The sequence below is a fragment of the Bolinopsis microptera genome, chromosome 10, assembly GCF_026151205.1.
Source record: "Bolinopsis microptera isolate Bmic1 chromosome 10, MBARI_Bmic_1.0, whole genome shotgun sequence".
Lineage (NCBI taxonomy): Eukaryota > Metazoa > Ctenophora > Tentaculata > Lobata > Bolinopsidae > Bolinopsis > Bolinopsis microptera.
In genome coordinates this window covers 6,445,535-6,463,594 of record NC_087081.1, presented here as the reverse complement: position 1 = coordinate 6,463,594, position 18,060 = coordinate 6,445,535, and the positions used below count along the sequence as shown (strand labels likewise).

At 40.1% G+C, this 18,060-nt stretch overlaps 1 long non-coding RNA gene across 1 annotated transcript; it reads right to left on the bottom strand.

The window, feature by feature from the left end:
- Positions 1-3,835: 3,835 nt before the first annotated feature.
- On the bottom strand, positions 3,836-15,096 carry LOC134821707 (uncharacterized). Its single transcript, XR_010161034.1, has 3 exons — positions 14,906-15,096; positions 4,080-4,184; positions 3,836-3,903 (listed from the first exon to the last, which is right to left on the bottom strand). It is a non-coding gene; the product is annotated as an uncharacterized LOC134821707 (long non-coding RNA).
- Positions 15,097-18,060: the final 2,964 nt, after the last annotated feature.

The window sequence follows — 18,060 nt, the reverse complement described above, 5'->3', positions numbered from 1 at the left end:
TGCTTATTATATTGGTATTAGCTAGTGCGGCAAATAAAAATGTACAAGAAACCAAAATATCTAAGCTTTTTCATTGAATTAACCTGTCGAAATTTCTAAAAAACCTCAAAAAATGGCCATTTTTGGGGCCAAAAAACGGTTTTTTTCAAAATAAAACCAGGTAACCCCCATTTTAAACACTTCTAACCACTTTTAATCGATTCTACGGTCAAAAATACGTCTTTTAAGATGGGTCTGGTGATTTTAGTGTATCGAGCAGACAAAGCCCGTAAGAGCCTCTACTATATATGCAATGTAGATAGTATAAATTTGACGTGGTTAGCTTCAGTATGCCACATCTTTTCAAATGTTTTATCCTCGCCCAACCCTTTTCATCCATATGTACCAGCAGTATTAATATTATGCCAGATGTAATTCATTGTTGGATCTGAATGAATTCTTGATTTTAATTACTTGATTTTAGGTAGAGGGTTTTAAGGTTGGTGATTTGAGAGAAACAATTGGTTGTAGGAGTTTGAAAAGTTGTTTGCAAATAGTATATTTGTAAGTTTATATTGAATTTTTTAATTTGGATTGACGATTTATTAATCGATTTCGTTGTTTTGAACTTGTACTACTCCTACTCGGACTCCTAATCCTAGATGCTAAATGTCTCACGGAATTCTTCTTCGTAACTAAATGCTAAAAAACCGCCCAAACATCTAACTAATTAATCCTTACTCCCTCTACTCAGAATACTTCGCAATTTTTCTTTGTCTGGCAAACTTGGTCAAAAGGAGAAGATAAAACTGAATGCTTATAATAAAACCTAATGTTAAAATATCACACTGTTGCTAAGTTATAGCCACATAAAAAATTATTGAATCAACGACTTGGAATTGGATTAGAGTGCCTGACATAAGTCACGGTGTCTCAGATAAAAGGCGGACCACAGGCACATTTAATTTGTTTTGGCACGTGATGTGCATTACTATTACTTAATTAAAATGGAGGACTTCAACGCGCCGCGCGAACCATCGTTTTTCTTCGCAGAGCATGCAACGATCTCGAAGGGTCGACATCGCGTTATAATCAATAATCTTCACATATCCAATGAGTCTACTTGTTATAGGCGGGCGCGCGCGCTTCTATTGGACTCGTAGACGGTCTAGATTGAGATCAAAAATACTCAAATAAATACAGGGCAGCGCTTAGCATGTAATGTCATTCCGCCGAATCTCTAGTAATCGGCGCGGCGTTTATGAACATTATGTAACATGTTACACTGCAGTGCTTCCGGTTTCTCCCATGAGAAAACTTAGCCTTACTGATATGATGCTTTTTTTACAGCAATTAGTTGGAGCTGAGCTCGCGCGCGACATTAAGTACACATAATTGCACTTTGCACTTGTACACATTACATTGTATGTATTTGTAGCGCGATGCGTTACTGGGCCGCAACCGCTAGATTGGCAAAATGCGCTACTAACAAGGCCTGGCCGAGCTGCGATGAATTGACTTATTTACCTGAGGACCCCAGGCTATTATGTTCATTAACATAGCCTGGTGAGACTGAACCCTCTAATACGCGCAGGTCTCTCGGACGGGCGCGTTTTTGCGCGTGGAATGCTGAGCGCGCAAAATATATGTTTTGTAATGATAATCGCATATCGGTAGACCTTTTAAAAGCAGTATGTGACAGAGTGGCAACAAGCCGACAAGCGACATGTTGTAAGTTACTAGTGCGGTAGCGTTGTGATACTTTATGAAGTTTCTCATTTGTTTTGGTCAATTTGCAATTGCAATTGCAATCCCGAACTTTGACGGATCAGAGGTTTCATGATGGTATAACTAGTATTACTATTACTGAATTGTTAATGATCACACGACAACTCGCCTAGCATTCCACACCAAAAACGCGACCAATGTCATTCCACCATATTATATATCAATCGTGTTAAAGAACACAAAAGCCGGAGGTCTAAAGGTTAATACAATCAAGTGGAAAAAGGTGGTAGACATATCACAGAATTTATGTCAACTTTCATATTTTAATCATTTTATTACATAATTTAAAGATCATATTCTAATAATTTTATTACATAATTTAAAGAGAACGGTTGATAATGGAGTCATTCGTAAACTATTGACAAATAGCTATTCACGAGAGTGCTCAGTTCACAGTTGTCAGTGCTACAGCCAGTACCATTACCAAATACACAAATCACTCAGAATATTTTCAGCTTTAACTTACCCGGGGACCCCGGGCTTTGTGTTCTCAAACACAGTAGTTATATTAATATTAGATTTTAGTAAATATGCTTGATTCATGACTGATACGTGTATGAAAACCTAAAACGGGGTCCCCAGGTACTCAATCGATTAGATATGTAAAAGATTCCGATACGAGGGATTATCATACCTCATGCTAGCTATGCATTTTCGTATGATACAGAATGACATTAACTGCGGAGCACCGTACTGAGTTTCTACAACAAGGTCTACACTAAACTGAAACAGTAAACATGTGAAGATGATTGATCACTCAGTACTCGACCAACTGCACGTAGCATACTTTAACACGTACTACTTCAAGTAGTCCTTAGAGACTATTAAAAATCTAAACCCAAATTAGAGTGTAGAACGTATGTTGAAAACCATTACCCGTACGACTACGACAAATTATACCAACATCCTTATTTGGTCATTATAAAGAGGTTCATAAAAGGAAAACATATCCAAAAAAATTTTTATCAATTAAGATAATTTTACGTTCATAAGGCTCAAAGAGTTTGTTGGCCTATTCTTGCTGCAAGGAGAGCTCTTCGCTCTAGAGGTAGGTCTTTATCAAACAAGGATTGTGGGACGAGCTTTTCAGTCAGGTCCATGTTTGCCTCTTCAGGACTGCCGTGGTGATGGCTGATACTATGTCCACACTCTTGTACCTTTGAAGACTCTGTAACAAACGGGTGTCGGCGGAGGCTGTAGATTCAAGGAAAGGAGCGCTGAACCAAGCTCTCAAATAAACGAAGACAACAAAGTGAGCCATCTTCTGCACGTTTCTCTTCTTCGTACAGTGAATTGGTATCTAGTGAAGAAAAGCCATCTTCATAATGTAGAATGTAGATGGACTTAGCCATCCATCTGGCATGGTGGTCAGCTCCAGGTCTTTGTATCTGGAAGACGTATCCTTTCTTCATATCTATGCTTTCTCTATGGATTAGTTTAGCAAGCTCTAGGAATTCCTTGTAATGTTCTGGGCTGGTTGTTGAGTTGACGGATGTGATTAATAAAGGATAGAATATCTCCTACGTCGTTCCTTTAGCGCGTAGGGATATCGGGAAGGACGATGTTCTGCAGATCGATTCCCAGGAGGTCTTCATGATCTTGAAGAGGGTTACTTCGAGTGATATTGTGTCACCGAACAGTTGCTTGGAGGCAGATCCTCTTACAAGCTCCGCCTCCAGGACGTGATGTCTGCAGGCCATCCAGAGGATCTGTCGATTGAGGACCTGCTGAAGAGAAGTACATGCTCTTTTGTGAACTCCAGTATTTGATGATGTCGTATCAAATCCAACGGCTATTATTTTATCTGCTAGGTCCGGTCGTCGAGAATCTTCTTCACTTTGTCTGCTTCGTCCTAGTCCTTTTAGACTGGAGAGTAACTAGTCGTACAGATTGCGAGTATCTTGTTCTCCTCCTCTTGTACTAGGACCATAGCCAGTCTGTTTACTTTACTAAACCCTCCGAGGTCTGTTTTCGTCAAAATTTATCTGTCTGACATCAGAGGTAAAGTCTCTTTTTATCTTTGCTGCTTACTCTGATCGGACTGTGACAACGTTCAGTGGACTTTAAGAGGGAAAACTGCTTCATATCCCCGTGTCTCCACTGAGCAGTGAGATGCAGTGTCTCCTCAAACCGTCACTGAGGGAAAGAAAATAAGCTACTACGTGTGAAAATGAGGAGAAAATGTTCAACTTCTATCATGAAATTACCAAATTAACAAATCTGATTCAAAGATGAATATGCAAGGCGGCTTTTAGTTTTAACAACCAGGGTTTAAGCCAGGAAGGATAGTTTTATTTTAAAATAATGTATACCTGATTTTTAGAGATACAACTGCAGCCAAGACTGATATCAAGACGATTGAACTCCGCAAATTTCTGGCCAGAAATAGATCATCTTTCATTATTGTAGATCACCTCCTGAAAAATAGGTGTGCGTTTAGAAATCTATTTAGAATTTATAAGCTAAGTCTTATAATATTCCAGTTACGTGGGATGAGTTGCATGGGTACAAATTGTCGGAAAAGTGATTGATTACGTAATATAAAGTGGTTATGTAATATACAAACAAACATAAACACAAATTCATGGGATAAGAGCGTGGCTGTATTAATTGACGTTGAATGATCCATGTTACGTGTCATATGGAATGTGGTATCTTGAAAATTCCCAACACGTTTTGGATGTAAAATAAACTGTGTCCTTAACAGTGAACATTCTTTTTAAATTTTTGACGGAAATTACCAGTAAGTGAAGAAAAAATAAAACATTGTAACCCAAATATCAACTACCGTCTTCAACCGGCGAAGTTTTCTTTCTCTTAGTAGGGGTGAGCGATTGAAGGGGTGATAGAGGTGGTAGCGTAACTAAGTCTAAAGGGTCGATCAGGAGGTGACCGGGACATGATTTTAGGCCTGACCGGGACCGGGACCGGGACCGGGATACAAAATGTGACTTGACCGGGACCGGGACCGGGACTGAGATTATCAATTTACCGTGACCGGGACCAATAAGTTCTGGGATTTCTATCTTACCGGGACCGGGACCGGGACCAACAATCCAATTTTACCGGGATGACCGGGATGACCGGGACCAAAACTGGTATTCTCATATTGAAAGCTGCAACTTTCATTTACATTATAATTGAACAATTTGAATAAGTAATAACTAGAATATTAAATTAGAAAAAACTTTTAAAAAACCGTCAATATGGGGCATGGGCCTAATGTACTACACCAATAATGTTCATGTACTGATTACTCAAGTTCACCCTCATTCCTCATTCCTCAATCAATGATCCCTCAAATTATTCAACAGTTTCATTCTCCAATTCCAATTGACAATTGGGCGTAGCCCGAGTTGAAAACTTGATGTTAGTTTGCACTTATGAGTTATGTAACGATATTAGTTACCTAAACTTGTTTAGCAATTTTAAACATTGTGTTATTTGGCTCAGAGGTTGTTTAAAGATGAAATTCACAATGAATGAAAGTAAAAACTTAAAATCACAGTGAATGAAATTATGTGAAAGATCCCGGTCAAAATCCCGGCAAATTTGAGTGATTGACCGGGACCGGGACCGGGACCAAGAATCCTGAATTAACCGGGACGGGACCGGGATCATAAATCAGCATTTGACCGGGACCGGGGGGGGGGGGGTGATGCAACGTCAATTAATGTCAATTAATGTCAATTAATGTCAATTAATGTCAATTAATGTCAATTAATGTCAATGTCAGTTTTGCAAAATTTTGGAATACTGACATTAACCCATTAGGGACGACGAGTTTTAAAGTTTGCCGATTTTGATGCCGTTTAACACACTAGGTCACTTCACTGCAAAAATGAGATATCCAAAAAAGCTAATCTGTATCTCGTTTACTTTAATAGATACAGCTATGGTCGCATACGACCCACTCGTCCGGGTCGCAAACGACCCATCACGGTTTTTCGGCTTTAACTTCTGAAACAAAGACGTTAGGATAAAATAAAAACTGTAGCATAAGTTAAAACCATATGGTCAATACTGTGTGACTCTAACTTTTAAAAAATAAAGAATTTGGGTCATTAACGACCCAGTCGGCGTACTTACTTATTACTACATATGTCCATGCAACTTCTTGAATTCAGCCTAGAACATGATATAATAAGTGCAAAATCGCCTCTCAGTAAGTGATAATCATCATAAACTGCGAAAAATCGGTTAAATGGGTCATTAGCGACCCACTAGGACCACAAAATTGATTAATTAAATATAATGTTGTCAAACTTTTACAAATATTAGTATAAAAACATGTTATATCTTGGTCATTACTCCTGTACGCTGATTTTACTTTTAAAATCGATCAACTGGGTCAGTAACGACCCACTCGGAAGTTGAACCACGACATTAATTATCAGTATCATGCTATTCCACCATTAAGAAAGACACTCGTAGGTCTTAATTCCACGCAAACCACGGGTGGATGACCAGTTTGACCACTAGCCCTCCTGAGATTTGGAGTCTCACGGTGATCTGCAGATCACGTTACCCAATCACTGACGAATAATGGGCAGAATTGGATTGATAGGTAGGTGAGTTTATCAGCTGTTAGTACACGACCGTAATGTCGCGAGACAGCAAACAACATGCCCATCTTTTCCCGATTCATAGAACGTCCAACAAGAACTGTACAGTGTACAACTGCTGGATTCAGATTTCAGACGACTGCATCTACTCTTTTCGCAGCTTCCTTTCTTTACTTCTTAGGGGCCGTTCATATATTACGTAATTACTTATTGGACAATTTTTACCCCCCCCCCCCCCCCCCCCCCCCCCCACCACATAGCTATTATGTCAAAAGTACACAAGCGTAATCATTTGGAAACTCCCCTCCCTCTAGGCCGATTAAGTAATACTTGTTTTCGTTTTGAAAGCTGCCTCGTTGTTGTTACCCACAACGAGGTAGTTGTCTGAGAGATTGCAGGTTGCAGCACCGGCAGCCAAATGGGGGGGGGGGGGGGGGCTTTTTCCTTGTCCTTCTTTACAGAGCTGTAGATGTAGCCATCTGAATGCAACAGTTGTTTAGTTATTCTCATACTTTCTAGGAATGTCAAACAGATTGGCATGTTGGATTAGAATATGCAATTTGACCACTCGTCTTTCAGTATTTACCCAAGGTTACAGGATATCTCGTATACTCCGTTCAGGGGATTTTTCTTGAGTGACATGATCTGATCACCGTAAGACCCTGGGTCTCAAGCGGTGGCTTGTAGCAGGTCGTTTACCAAGATTCGAAATTGAAGAAAAAGGTAACAGAATGTAATAAGCAACAACAACAGCATGACTATTATCTAGCAAGTTAGGAACGAGGGCCGATTTCCTTTTCTTTTGCGGCACGGCCACGGTCCTTTCGTTACAGATGTCCACGCACCATATTCAAGACGCAACTTCAGGCATGTATGCAGTCGTGTTATTCTCGCAGCTCTTGATGAGTGATGACGGCCCTTCAGATGGCCCTGGATCTCAGAAGGGCTAGTTGTCAGCCACCGTGGTTTGCGTGGAATTAGGCCTACGAGTGTCTTTCTTAATGGTGGAATAGCATGATACTGATAATTAATGTCGTGGTTCAACTTCCGAGTGGGTCGTTATTGACCCAGTCGATCGATTTTAAAAGTTAAATCAACGTACAGGAGTAATGACCAAGATATAACATGTTTTTATACTAATATTTGTAAAAGTTTGACAACATTATATTTAATTAATCAATTTTGTGGTCCTAGTGGGTCGCTAATGACCCATTTAACCGATTTTTCGCAATTTATGATGATTATCACTTGCTGAGAGGCGATTTTGCACCTATGATGTCATGTTTTAGGCTGAATTCCAGAAGTTACATGGACATATGTAGTAATAAGCAAGTGAGCCGAGTGGGTCGTTAATGACCCAAATTCTTTAATTTTTAAAAGTTAGAGTCACACAGTATTGACCATATGGTTTTAACTTATGCTACAGTTTTTATTTTATCCTAACGTCTTTGTTTCAGACGTTAAAGCCGAAAAACCGTGATGGGTCGTTTGCGACCCGGACGAGTGGGTCGTATGCGACCGCAGTTAGTAAACAGCGTCTAGCTCTGTTTGTGAACATCTGATTATCACGGGCTTTTCATATGTCTCAAGGAAATCGTTGCCCGCAACTACTTTGTCCTCAACAAAATAAGCCTACATAAAGTTTTAATGTCCAAATCAAAGCAAGAAGTAACCTGAAATATTTTCCAATTATGACGACTAATTAGCCTAATTATTTAGTTGTTAGTGATTAATTGGGTCTCGACTGGAAAGTCAATAATGTAGCCCAATAAATTTTGAGCATATGTGCGAAAGATTCTTGGGGTTTAATATTTTGGTTTGTCCTCTATAGCCTCTAGAAAAGGTGGGTCGTAAACGACCCTATCGTCCCTAATGGGTTAATTGACACGATATTTTTCGACCAGAGATTATGTAGTTCTACCATATTTTTAGCACTTTAGAACGTTTATATCATCAATTTATTCACTACTTTCACATATGGAAATGTGAAATGTGAAAAATTCAGATCATTAAACAATAAAACTAAAATAAAACGGTTTTCCGAAATTTAATTTTCTTAAATGGGCGTGGCCATCCAAGGGCGTGGTTCTCAACATCATCAGAACTTAAAACCCACATTAAACGAAATGCCTTCATGACATTTATATTTGAATAACGAATCTTAAACAGCTAACATTACTCCTTCATGCTAAAAAAGCCGATTCTAGATATTTTACCTGTATAAGAAACCAATAAAATATGGGCGTGGCCGGTGGGGACCGAAGATGGAAGAGTTGGAAGCTAAATTTTTTTTGGTGGTCTTTGAACCTCAGGATCAACAGATAAGAACATAATCATAATTATTCAAGGACATTTTGTTTTTTTTTGAACCGGTCTAACTTACATAGACGTGAATATCTATCGAATAATGATAATCTCAAATTTCAAGACAAATTAATGTCAATTAATGTCAATTAATGTCAATTAATGTCAATTAATGTCAATTAATGTCAATTAATGTCAATGTCAGTTTGGGGTTTTTATGGAATACTGACATTAATTGACGTTGCATCACCCCCGGACCGGGACCGCGACCGGGATGAAAAATGTGACTTGACCCGGTTGACCGGGACCGGGACCGGGATAGCTCAAAATTGCCAATCCCGGTACCGGGATTCCCGGTCACCTCCTGGGGTCGATCACTTTACCGTCTGTACGCGACAATTCACGTAACGTACTGGGGGGGGGTCCAACCCGATCAATTCCGATCATTCCGATCCCGATTTTGGCCTCATCAACCCTCATATCGGAAAAATCGGGAAAATTTAAATCTTCCCTCTGAGGTTTCTAGGCGATATAGGTAGCTATTTCTGTACTTAAATATGACAAGAAATCGATTGGTGGTGGTCCCAGAACCCCAAAATGGTATCTTGTTCCAAACAAGAATCGTTTCGTCCGAAAAACAACACAATGTCGTACCAACTCTTGTTTGACAGAAACATCCACCCCGGTCCACAATTGAAAGAGGTACGGTTGGTAATAACAATCGTAACAAATAGCGAACGCTTTAGTAACTTTTGATTTAAATTGTCTCCACAATTTGTAACAGGCTATCTGCAGAAATGGGTAGCACGGTTAATGACTATGGTCCTTTCTCAAACTTCCAATCCTCAGTTAGATACAAAGAATAGTCTACACAATTTTCAATAACATTAAAAGGGATGAAAATCACTTTATTTATCAAAATCTTTATTTATCATGTACGGGTATATGGCCCCCAGAATATAGGTGGCCCCCAAAATATAGGTCATGTTAGTGGATACAGTTCTAACCAAGATAGGCGATACTAATGGGATCTGTTACTGCTAGGTTGGAGTAAAACATGTAACTTATGTTTCTGGATAAAAATTTTGGACCTACATGAGGTATTTTGGTATATTTGGTCATGACAGCGAAAGATTTAAACGATGTTGTCATTTTCTAGAGGGGTAAATATGGCGAAAAATTGTCATGACAAAAATCTGTCCAACACATGCCATTAAGACTACTGGTATGAGTATAAGTATTATTTTAAGCTATCTTTTCATCGAGACATCTGCAAACTGACAATTTGGAAAAAAGTTATGGCCACCACAATTTTACGGGCCCCCAGAATATAGGTCTATACGACCCCCAGAATATAGGTTGGTCAAAAACCCTGAACATGCCCAAAACCATGCTTTGGGATGCTCTACTTGTAGCTACTAGTCTCCTGAACCCACATATCAAGTTTTATCAAAATTGGATAAAAATTGGCCGAGTTATGGGATAAAAACAAAAACCATATGCCCATATTTGGGCATACGCACCAAATTTGATCGATTTTGGTCCATAAATTGGTCAAATATCAATATTTTTGAATGAAACCAACTTTATATGGAAGGTAAGCATATATTACACATTCTCTATGATTATCAGCTCAATATCTACCTAACTGTGGATTCTGTGTTCAAATAATCGCAAAAAATGAACAAAATCGCCCATATCTCAAACTGACTTCGCTCAAAACAATAGAACTCAATAGGGTTTCAATATTTTCACATGAAATTTTCAGAATCAACGTAGAATAGTCTCATGACCTTAAGTTTTGGGACAGAATTTTGAGTTAGGCCTTTAAAAAAATTTGGCGGCCAAAAATGTCTGATTTACAGTCATTGAGGTGCACATTGTATTGATACAGATAAAAACAGCCCCCCTCAATCATATCTAGGGACACTCCTTCAATCTTATTTAAGTATTTAGTTAATATCCCTACTAAATGAGTGCATGAAAGCTTTTTAACAAGTAAAATTAAAGATTTTACTCATTACGGGTATATGGCCCCCAGAATATAGGTTTTTAAAAAAAAATAGCGACCAAGATTCTGCATTTTCTCTGTCACCCTGAGCATTAAGGAATGTGGGGTAGTGATGAGAAACAGTTAAAGAACATATGCTGAAGAGATGGCATCATCAAAATGTATGAAGGTGGAGTATTTGAGGACGATTTTTGCATACCTATATTCTGGGGGCCGTAGTTTTTGATTTTTTGCTATTAAGTATACTCTAAACCATTTCAATTTAGTATCTGGAGCCATTGGCATCATCAATACAGTCTCAGCAACATATTCTGACTGCATATAACTGTCTGTGACAATTTTAGAACAACTTAGGAACAGATGTTTGGACCTATATTCTGGGGGCCCTGTTAAAAAATGGTATTTTTACAGGTGAAAAAAAAGTACACTTAAAAACCTAATAATTATTTTCAACTACCCAAGAAACATTTAAAGGGTTATTATGTACATATTTACAGCCCTAAACATGCTTAGAAGTAGTTTTAACACCTGTTTCTAAGTGCTCAAAAAACGACCTATATTCTGGGGGCCATATACCCGTAACAACTTTTCCATAGTACTGGAGAGTAAAACTCTGTTAAACAAAAAAATTCTCGGGCACATTTTGAGTCAGTAACAGTAACATGTCAATATGTTACAGACTCAAATGCGTTTAAAAACATTTTAGTAACAATAAATTGTGTAAACTGATGAGGAGGAGGAGGAGGACTGAGGAGAAGGAGGACTGAGGAGGACAGAGGAGGAAGACTGAGGAGGACCAGGACGAGCACTAGGAGGATGAGGACGAGGACTAGGAGGATGAGGACGAGGACTAAGGACGATGAGGACGAGGACTAAGGACGAGGAGGAGGACGACTGAGGAGGAGGACTGATTAGGAGGAGAAGGAAGAGAAGAAGGAGGAGGAGGATGAGGAAGAGAAATGAGGAGGAGGAGGAAAAGGAGGAAGACTGAGGAGAAAGAGGAGGACCGAGGAGGACTGAGGAGGAGGAGGACTGAAGAGGAGAGGGAGGACTGAGGAAGAGGAGCAGGATTGGTGTGGAGGAAGACGAGAAGGGGGAGGACGAGAGCGAGGACGAGGAGGAAGACTGAGGAGGAGGACTGTTAAAAAGGAGAAGGACGAGGACTGAGGAGGAGGACTGAGGATGAGGAGAAGGAGGACTGGGGGAGAACTAAGGACGAGGAGGACTGAGGAGGAGGACTGAGGATGAGGAGGAGGACTGAGGATGAGGAGGAGGAGAAGGAGGACTAGGGAGGACTGAGGAAGAGGAGGACTTAGGGAGGACTGAGGAGGAGGAGGACTGAGGAGGATGATGAGGAGGAGGACTGAGGATGAGGAGGAGGAGAAGGAGGACTGGGGGAGGACTGATGAGGAGGAGGATGACTTAGGAGTAGGAGGAGAAGGAGGAGAAGGAGGAAAAGGATGAGAGGGAGGAGGAGGACTGAGGAGGAGGAGGAGGACTTAGGAGTAGGAGGAGAAGAAGGAGAAGGAGGACTGGCGAGGAGGAGGACTGACGAGGAGGAGAAGGACTGCGGAGGAGGAGGAGGACTGAGGAGAAGGAGGAGGAGGAGGACTGACGAGTAGGAGGAAGACTGAGGAGGATGAGGACGAGGACTAAGGACGAGGACTAGGAGGATGAGGACAAGGGCTAATGAAGAGGAGGAGGACGACTGAGGAGGAGGACTGATTAGGAGGAGAAGGAAGAGGAGAAGGAGGAGGAGGATGAGGAGGAGGACTGAGGAGGAGGAGGAGGATGAGGAGGATGAGGACTGAGGAGGACTGAGGAGGAATACTGAAGAGGACGAGGACTAAGGACGAGGAGGAGGCGGAGGACGACTGAGGAGGAGGAATGATTAGGAGGAGAAGAAAGAGGAGAAGGAGGAGGAGGAGTAGGAGGAGGAGGAGAAGGAGGAGGATTAGGACTGGGGGAGGACTGAGGAGGAGGATAAGGAGGAGGAGGACTAAGGACGAGGATGAGGACGAGGACGATTATGAGGAGGACAGAGGATGAGGACTGATGAGGAGGAGAAGGAGGAGGAGGATGAGGAGTAGAAGGAGGAGGAGGACTAGGGGAGGACTCAGGAGGAAGAGGATGATGACTGAGGAGAAAGATGAGGACTGAGGAGGAGGACTCAGGAGGAGGAGGACGACTATGAGGAGGACTAAGGAGAACTGATAGGGAGGAGAAGGAGGATCAGGAGGAGAAATGAGGATGAGGAGGAGGAGAAGGAGAAGGAGAAGGAGAAGGAGGAGGACTGGGAGTAGGACTGAGGAGGAGAAGGGGATTGAGGAGGAGGGTGAGGAGGACTGAGGAGAAGGACGAGGACGAGGACGAGGAGTCAGGAAGAGGACTGAAGAGGACTGAGGAGGAGAAGGACTCAGGAGGAGGAAGACTTAGGAGGAGGAGGAGGAGGACATCTAAATGTTTTGTCTGTTTTTGTCCGCCCTACTTTTTGTCCGTTTTGAAAATACAGGGTACCGAACGGACACAAAACATGATCCCCCAGTCAAGCATGTGTTACGATACAAATGTACTTGACTATACATTTAAGGTGCAGTGTACTAGTGATATTATGGTATGTTTAAAGACCGGACCACAAAATATAACCCTAGTGTTGTACTAATACATAATAACAAGTAACAGGGATAAAATTAATGAGCAGAAACAATCGATCTCACGTCAAGAGGCCAAAGCACTCGGGTCTGGGAGTACATGACAACTCCAACTAGTAGTGAGCATACTAGCCCCTGCAGTGGAAAAACACATAAAACATACTATTGGAATGTCCAATTAGTTCGTTTTCTCATAACAATATAGCATATGTAGGGGTTTTTTATCACTTCCTCACTTCTGAGAGGTTTTAGAGATCGATTCTCTAAAATTTCTCAATTTTCCGATTTTTCCGATTTTTCCGATTCCGATTTTGGCCTCATCAACCCTCATATCGGACATCGGGTTGGACCCCCCCCCCCCCCCCCCCCCCCCCCACGTACTTAAATAATAGTTATTGACACGGTATTGTGTCGAATGATTTAGGGACAGTTCACATATTACGTAATTAGGTTATCACTATTGGCCAATTCTTACACCTCCCCACCCCCACTACGTTATCAATTTTACAGATAGTATAGCTATTGTTATGTGTCATAATAACACTAGCGTAATCTAAATCATTTGATGATTTGAAACCCCCGCCCTGCCCCATCGGCTGATCGGCACGCCCGAGAGCGCGGTAAAATATAGAAATATATGCTGAAGTGAGTGTGGTTTATATAAAACTTTCGGATACATTTTATGAATGAATTTGTGCGTGACTATAAAATTATGGCATGACTAGAGCCGCGCACACGTGCCAGCTACCACACATTTGAAACTTATTCTTACAATAACACTAATTACAGTGGAATGTGTAATGTCAAATGGGAGCGGTGTGAACTGAGCTGAGTGTAGCCGTGTGTACGGAGGAGCTGTATTAAGTGTCATCTAAGAAGATAATATGCCATTATTCCGTTTTATTAATATTACAGTATTTGGCGACTGGCTGGCCGATGGTGCTGTGTATCTTTTGGAAGGACAATACAAGGTCAGCAATATAAAGTATATCCCCGGGTCAAAATCGGAAAAAATTAGAATATTTATATTCTTCGTTAAGATTTACATGATGAACTATATTTTTCGCTTAGATTCGCAAGATAAGCCTGTTTTAGGACTAGTACATGGATTTACATCCAAATTGGTCAAAAATTGGCTGAGTTATGAGCTTTAAAAAATATGCCCACATTTGGGCATACGATTTTGCCCAAATTTGCTTTTGCCTAAATTCGATCAAACTTCAATATTTTTTAATGAGACTAACTCTATGTGAAAGATATACCTCAGTGTTTGTTGAATATAGTGATTACTAAGTAAAAAGACCTCTATGAAAAAAATTGGGAAAATTGCACATAATATTATCTCGGTTCGGAATACTAGCCAAAATTATGACTTTATTAAAATTGAAATAACTCTATCAGTTTTCAATATTTTTGCAAGAACTTTTTGGAATCGATTAAGAATTGCATTTCAAGCTTATTGTGCCGGCAAAAATTGTTGATGTAGGCCTCCAAGGAGATATCCGGGTCAAAATCGGAAAAAATCCTATATTTTAATATACTTTAATATGGTTGCCCCCCCCCCCCCCCCCCAATGTTTGAGTGACACACTAACTATGCAGTTTTACCTGTTTAGAGGGGTTTTCAAAGAAAGTTTTAGTTCCCAAAGTCCGTCTCAAATACCAAAAGCAAAACTACCAGTACCATTAGCTTTAAACCTGGGATATCACTAATTTTACAAATAATAACATAATATCGAGTATGGAGGCCGGAGGGGTTAGAGGATGGTATTAAACTAAAAGTATAACAGCTAGGCTGTAATAATATCCAAGATTGTCAGAAAATATCGTCTAATCAAGCCAGAAAAGTTTGTTAACTTATCGACTATCGAGTAATCGCACGTACGACAGGTTTCTCGTTTATCTCACCAAAAACTTCAGCAGCTTTTTTTTCTCATCGTCAGATTCACTTATTCCATACGTAATGACCCCCCTGCTTCTATATCGTCCTCTTCAGCTTCTGTCTTTACTGCTCTCTCCGCGGCCATCTGTAAATGGGGGGTTGTAAAAAGATAAAAAATGTAGTATACAGTTTTCAGCCAATCAGAAGACAGAATGAATCAAACGGTTTTTCTTTCCAAACTGATCGCTTGTTCAGGTTAGACGATACGAAATTTCAGTGGCCTTTTACTCCCAAGTTATAGACATATTTCATTAAAAACACTGTTTGTGGCTCTCGCAAGCTGATCTGCAAATTTTATAGCAAACTTAATATTGTGATAGTGAATATTTTACCTTGAGCGGGCCCGTCACAGTTGACAAAAAGAAGTATCTCGACGAGGGAGCTGGGAGAGATAGAACTTAGCTAAAATGATAGGGAAAGGGTTAAACAAAGTTTTGAAAACATTAAAAACGAAATAAGCAGCATTAATAACAAACATGATGAGCCATAATCAGAGTAACACACCACGTAACCAATTGCCATGGTTACGCGCAAGTTGAAGTAACACAGTTACGATAGATATTGATATAATTTCATAAATATAGCCGAAAAGACAGACAAGTAAGTATTTTAGTTGAGGTTATGATATGTTAAAGAGTAAAAGGTTTTGCAATTCAGCTGGCTGCCAAAATCAGCGGTCAATCCAAAGATAGATTTTAGTGACGATCGTATAATAAACTACATCGTCACTAAAATCTCATTATATGTAACTACTGACAGTTCTGCCCGACAGTTCCGCCCAATCTAGATCAATTGCTTCCATGGGATGATGCGACGAATCAAAACAAAGTTTTAAAAACAACCTTTCGTTGGTTGTACGTAAATCCGGACCTCTGTCAAGGAGCTGGTCGGATCCACACTTGCCGGTGAGGAACAATTACTGAAAACTGTCATGATATTTCACTTTCACTGCTTTTTACTAAAAAATGGCTTAATTTGCATGATTTTAATCCCATCCACCCTATTGTTACTAGTAACATAGATTACTATTGAAAATATAGGTAGAGTGAATGGGTTCAGCCACAGACCTCAAATTACATTGCCCGTATGCATGGAAACGAGTCATCTTTAAGCAATTCTAAGTAGTTTTGTATGTATCATCGCGTCTGGATCTGTCAGCATTGATTTACTTTAGCATATTATGACGTTTATACTTGTCCGGCTAAACACGGCTTTGTATAGATACGATAGGAAGTCTGTCTCATTAGGAAGAACTAATAAGAATTATTAAGAACTCATGCAGACAATTTTTAGAAGTGCAGCAACGTGTGTCAAGGTGTGCTACAAATAGAAATTATCATTGTCAGGTATATTACAGCAGCTTCCTGTCTTTTAGCTTAATTTTCTAAGAATTGCTACGATGTTGCTAGGGGACCACTATGGCGTTACAATGGTGTTGCTGTGGCGTTGCTAAGGTACCCTTCAGCTCTGTTCAGACCATAAGTTGCTTTTAAAAGGTCAAATAAATATACTCATGGGTTTACTTTTAGGAAGTTTCTGGAGTCAAAGAAATAACAACACAGATTTTGGCTGAATTTGCTTGAACTTATTCAAAACAATTCATTTCGGCGTCCGGACTCTACGGCTTGAGACACTCTTAAATGCACTCGCTGTTTACATTTGAAAGTTTGCATGATATTAACGACCCAGGAATATCTATAATGTATAGTACAGTATGACTATCGTTTTCAGATAAGTTCAACCCGCTATGTGTTCAAATCAGTGTTTCATTTCATCGGCTGTATCATAGGTCAAGATAAATATTTCTTGATGAGATAAAAGCTTACTTTCGAAGAACATTTCCTGTAACCATGGGCACCCTAATTTGATATGGAATTCTATCTATTTTGATCGAAAATATGAAACAAATATTTCCCGCCGTAGAGTCCTAGTCTCTACTGCGCCGCCGTAGAGTCTTACGTCGTTGAGTCTCACACCCTATAAGAGTACCGGTAACCGGTACCATCGTTTAGATGGATACAGGCACCCTGGGGATCTCCAAATAATATGTAGATGGCTGAAATCATTGGATGATGATTAATCACTCTACACTCGACTGTCACGTGACTTTTGAAACCTGTTCTCTAGGTGGCCATGAATAACCCTATAATCTGATTCCAACCCTAATCCAACCCAATCTCTAACAAAAGCATATGCCAAAACCCTAACCCTTTAGAGCGAGATATTTGACCAATTTCCTTATATAATGGACATATCACGTGATCAAGACAGCTATTCGCCAATATCTCGCCAGGGGAGCATTTTAATGTCATGAGGGGTGATTCGGAATCAGCGTTCCAACTGTCGGGGGGCTTTTTAGAAAAATCTTGAAGGTTGACTGTAGAGTGATTTAGCACGCTCGGCAACCATTCACCCTACATATATTGTCAATAATAATAAACATTCATCAGTAGTTATAGGGTGTTAGAGATCATAATGATACAAATTAAACCATTTTTTGATTAAACAAAGCAAAAAAACGGCCCTTCGTAAACAGGCGGGGAAGTGAGTGATTTGAACAAAGTTACCGTACCATAAGTCGAAAACTAAAAGTGATGGCAAATCCTCGAAAGAGGTGTTTGATCACCAAACACTGTGCAGATATTAGGAAAATATATTATTATTATCTGTATCAGGTATTCTTATAAACCAGAGGGCAATGAGATCTGGCGTCTCTTGATTCTCTATAGCGGTTTTCGACTAATAGTTACTGTTAAAAAAGAACAACGAAGGACCACTAAATAAATGAAGTAATGTGCACGCCAGTAAACGATATCCCTCA